Here is a 5594-nt window from a genome sequence, read left to right on the forward strand (position 1 = left end):
TTCTTTCCTCTCTTGTTATTTTGGCTATTGTTCCATTCTTTCCTGTCTTAGTCTCTTGGCTTTAAAAATTTTGTTTCTGTGTCTGCTTTTATCTAGTTTGCTGGTGGTGTTTTTAAGGTTTTTGTTTGTCCTCTACCTAGTCACTTTTATTTTTCCTTTGACCCAGCTCTCTATCTTTATTTTTAATAGTTTCCAGTTTCTTGAGTACCCAGTCACTTCTTGAATTTACTTTTGATGTGCGTCTCTTTTTCAGCCTTTATTTTTTAGGTTTGCTTGTCTTGCCTCATGTGGCTTTTTAGGTTTTCTGTGCTTAATTTTATCCCAGCTAACACGTTTATTTGTTATTTCCTTCCCGTGAGTCCTGCAGCCCGTGCTTCTTTTATGATTTTTTTTTTCCCCACAACTCTATTAATTTAGATTGCTGTCTCTGTTTCTGAATTTTTTTCCTCTCTCAATCTCTTGGCTTTAAAAAGCGTTTCTACACCTGTACAGGTAATTTAGTTTGCCGTCTCTTATTTTCAGTTCTCTGATGACCATACCGTAGCTTTTTGCATTTTCAGTTTTCCTTCTCTGTCTCCTTTTGTTAAGCTGACTATCCCTGTGTTTTAATCCTTTCTTGTCTGTTACATGCCCCGTCGCATTTGACTCTTTTGTCCTTTATTCAGTTTGCGCTCCCTATTTCTTTTTCCATTTTCCTTGCTCTCTGGCTATTTAAATTTTCTTTTAATGTCTCCATTTATCTAGTTCCCTTTCCCTTGTTTTAGTTTTTCCTGTCCTGTACCATATTGCTTTAAAAATTTTATTTCTGTTATCATTTACTGAGTTTCCTGTCCTAGAAACTTTAGCCCATGGCTTCTTATGTTCCGCTTTGAATCTCCCCCTAACACGTTCTTGAATTTCCTACCTTGTGGGAGCAGTGCCAACGACATGGAAGACTGATTGAGACTAAAATAGAAGCGTGAAGCCAATGTTCAACATGTAAGAGTAAACATGATAAAAGACCCGGTGTTCCAAACAAGCCACATGGCAAAATGAATCTTGAGCATACAAAAAAGCCAGGCTGGAAACCGCCTGGGAGGGTGCGTGAGAGAGGACGTAACCGCAAAGAGTCAGGAGCGTGGGCACGCCAGAGAAGAATGTTAAAACATCCCCTTGGTTTTTTAGTTCAGGAATGAGAGCGCTCTGTATAATTGCTTGAAAGAGAGAAGCAAGAGAGCTTCCTTTGCTATGCCGCACATCCGTGCTGATTAAAGAATACACCTAGAAAAAGGCTACAAAGTCTGCATCTCCTTCATCACTGCAGATAGGTGCCCTGTGTGAGGAAAACCTCTGGGCGAGTTTGCTTTTTATAGTTATACTAAGGTTTTTGTGGCTACCTTCCTTAAACAGGAACACCTGCACCCGTTGAACAGGAAAACTACAGGATCATTGTAATGGGACAGATGGCTTCGCAAGAGTGTAAATTACATTAAAAAGCACCGCAACAGGTATTGCGTGCTGCTGGGTACCGTGTAACTAAAACCCATCTAATGTGATCGCTGCTGTTGGTAAAAGAACATTGTAATTGGTTCCCAGTAGATGGCACGCTTGATAGCGCTATGTGGGAGCGAGTAGGGGAATGCTTACAGACACCTAAAGGGCTAGGTTTTGAGATTCCTGATGCTGTTATTGTGACACGGCAGTTTTTATACTCCCTGTTGGCGCAGCTCAAACCTTTAGAGGCTATTGTTAGAAAATGGGGGAAAAAAAAAAAAAGATAGAAACGGGGCCCAAAAGGCCAAAATATATATATGATGGAGCTAAAGATGTCCCAAATAATTCTGAGACTGAAGACCCTTTTGACCCTGGGCCGCTTAGTGCAGAGGGGGAACCAGATTTATACTCTCTATTACCATTACCTCCTCAGCCATTAGAGACACTGCCCTGCTCCCCCCCCCCCCCCCCCCCCCCCCCCCCCCCGAAATTTTCACCTCCACCGCTGTTATGTTCTATGTTGTCTACGGCACCTGCTAATCCCTTTCTGAAGGAGTTATCCAAGATCGAGTCAGCAGCGCAGAAATGTAAAGAAGCAGCTATAAAACGGGCTAATTTTACTTTTGCCTTCCCTGTTAAAAAGAAATAAAACCGATCCCCATCTAATGAGGGTTTGCCTTACCAGGTTTCTAAAGAGCTTAAAAAAAAACACTATTATGGAAAATGGATTACAAAATACATTCACCGTGGGATTAATAGAGGCAGTGCGGGTGGCATATATAATGACACCACGGGATTGGAAAATATTAACGAAAACATTATTATTTTCAGCATGGCGTGAGGTTTGGCAATTAGAACATTACGGCTTAGTAACAGAGCAGGCGATGGATAATTTGGGTGCAGGAATACCGATTCATCGGGGTCTGCGTACAGGCACAGGACAACATATAAGCACACAGGCACAAATAGCCCTGGATAGATGGGCTTTTGAACAAGTCCGGCTGGGTCAGTGAGGAGGAACAAGGAGAGAAGGGATGGAAAGAGTTAACAGGATTCAGGCACCTCCTGCCCTGACCCTTGAACAAGAGTAAAGAAAGATGACAGGGAAGTAAACAGGTGCAGACCATCAGGTCCGAGAGGAGCACAAGCCTGCAGGATAGCAGCCAAGGGAGTGAGCAGTAGTGGCGCGTGAACCATGCCCGTACACCAATCATAGCTTACGTTTTTTTTCCCTGCCTTGTGCTATATATATATATATTAGTAAAGAACTGTTATTCCTATTCCCCATATCTTTGCCTGAAGGCCCATTAATTTCAAAATTATAATAATTTGGAGGGAAGGGGGTTGCATTTTCCATTTCAAGGGAGGCTCCTGCCTTCCTCCGCAGACACCTGTCTTTCAAACCAAGACAGACGCTCGTCTCCAAGAAGGGCCAGAAAGAGGATCTGGGGAACTACAGGTCCGTCAGCCTGACCTAGGTACCGGATGAGATTATGGAGCGGTTCATCTTGGGTGTGCTCGCAAGGTAAGTGCAGGACATCCAGGAAGTCAGGCCCAGCCAGCATGGGTTCATGAAAGGCAGGTCCTGTTTGTCCAACCTGATCTCCTTCTATGATCAGGTGACCTGCCTAGTGGATGAGGGAAAAGCTGTGGATGTTGTCTCTCTGAACTTCAGTAAAGCATTTGACACAGTTTCTCACAACATCCTATTGGACAAGCTGGTGGCTCGTGGCTTAGACAGGTGTACTCTTTGCTGGGTTAGAAAGTGGCTGCATGGCCGAGCCCAGAGAGATTTGGTAAATAGAGTTAAATCCAGTTGGCGACCGGTCACAAGCGGTGTTCCCCAGGGCGGAGTATTTGGGCTGGTCTTGTTCAATACCTTTATCAATGACCTGGATGAGGGGATCGAGTGCACCCCCAGCGAGTTTGCAGATGACACGAATTTAAGTAGGGCTGTTGATCTGCTTGAGGGTAGAGAGGCTCTGCAGAGGGATCTGGACAGGCTGGATCGATGGGCTGAGATCAGTTGCATGAAGTTTCACAAGTCCAAGTGCCGGGTCCTGCGCTTCGGTCACAACAGCCCCATGCAGCGCTACAGGCTTTGGAAAGTGTGGCTGGAAAGCTGCCCGGCAGAGAAGGACTCAGGGGTGCTAGTTGACAGTCGGCTGAACATGATCTGTCAGTGTGCCCGGGTGGCCGAGAAGGCCAACAGCATCCTGGCCTGGATCAGCAATGGTGTGGCCAGCAGGAGCAGGGGAGTGATCGTGCCCCTGTACTGAGCACTGGTGAGACCCCACCTTGAGTGCTGTGTGCAATTTTGGGCACCACCGTGTAGGAAAGACATTGAGGTCCTGGAGCAGGCCCAGAGAAGGGGAATGAAGCAGAGGGGTCATGAAAAAATGTCTTATGAGGGACTCCTGAGGGAACTAGGATTGATTAGCCGAGAGAAGAGGAGGCTGAGAGGAGACCCTATTGCTCTCTACAGCTACCTAAAAGGAAGTTGTAGTGAGGCTGGCGTTGGTCTCTTCTCCCAAGTAACTAATGACAGGACAAGAGGTAATGGCCTCAAGCTGCACCAGGGGAGATTTAGATTGGATATTAGGAAGAATTTCTTGACCGAAAGAGTGGTTAGACATGGGAACAGGCTGCCCAGGGAGGTGGTGGAGTCACCATCCCTGGAGGTGTTTCAAAGACTTATAGGTGTGGTGCTGAGGGACATGGTTCAGTGGTGGGCTTGGCAGTGTTAGGATAACTGTTGGACCTGATGACCTTAAAGGTCTTTTCCAACCAAAATGATTCTATCTTTTTCTTCCCCAAAAAAGTGAAACTATATGAGGGATCTCTTCTCTCACTGACTTTTTATAAGTTTGATTTATGACAGGAAAAAAAAAGTTAAAATTGTGTAACTTATAAATGGACTTGTGTTGTTTAAACTGTAACTGCCAAATAGCCGCAGTGTGTGGTTTATGAGGGGTGTTTAAGCAGTTCGGTATTTGTTCTAAGTGTTCAAAAAGAGAGGCCGCTGAATGTTACGGGTGTTTTTACCCATGTTTGGCCACAGTGCTCCGAAGTACTTTATTTCTGTCTGGCTTTTGATGGTGTGTTTCCCTGGCCGTTCGGTGTCGTCTCTCCTGGGTGGTGCAGCTGGCTAGACATCCCTCCTAATGGTGTAATGCACAGGAAAACCCCTAGTTGGATCGGAACGGTGTATTTTGGAGCCAGGTAATTTAATGATATCCATTCACAGCTAGGCAAGTTCAGTTAATGCAGATGGAAAATCAATTAATTTTGTAGTGTGAGCATTTTTATTGGCCGTACATAAACACCCACGTGCCTTTGTAGTATAAAGCGAATTACTGAGATTTGTTCTTTCTTTAAAGAAAGTTTTAAACTTGACTTTATTTTTATTTGAAGTTTTACACTTCACTCTGCAGATTTATCGACTGAGCAAACGAGACGAAAGTACTCCTGGCAGCATCAAGTGTGAGAGCTGTGGTGAGTCCTGGGCCCTGGGGGGCCCTGTCACCCCTTGTGCATCCCAGTCCACCCCCACCCCTCCTCTAGCCCTTTCCCTTTCCCATGCTGTTGTGATGGTTTTTCTTCCCTATACTTCTCTTCTATCCTGCTCCCTTTTCCTCTCTCCCTTCCTTTCTCCTGTTCTACTACTCTCTTTTCTTTTTCTCTGCACTTCTTCCTGCTCCCTCTCCTTTTTTTTCATCCTGTTTCTGCCCTGTAGCCCACTGCTGTTTTTCCCTTTTTTTGTGTCTCTTTGGCCTGATTTGCATCTGTCTTTCTTTCCACCCCCCCCCACCCCACCCCCCCCCACCCCCCCATTTCTCTGGCCTGTCTCCTGGCACTCTTTTCTTCTTTGCACCTGTATGTGCTGTTCCATGTCCTTGTCCTGCTCTGGTTAAGTTTTTCCCGTATTAACGTTGAGAGCCCTGGTTGTTTTAAGCTATGTAGTTTAGTCTTTGAGAACCGTTTGACCTTATGCCCTGTGTTTGTAATTTACATTGCTTGTCTGTCAGAGATCAGTCAAAGAGATAGGGAACTTATCATGTGTTTGTGCCAAGGAAGAAGAATGACCTTTGGTGATTGGAAGATATAGGTATACCACCATA

The sequence above is a fragment of the Leptosomus discolor genome, unplaced genomic scaffold (genome assembly GCF_034619465.1).
Source record: "Leptosomus discolor isolate bLepDis1 unplaced genomic scaffold, bLepDis1.hap2 HAP2_SCAFFOLD_124, whole genome shotgun sequence".
NCBI lineage: Eukaryota > Metazoa > Chordata > Aves > Leptosomiformes > Leptosomidae > Leptosomus > Leptosomus discolor.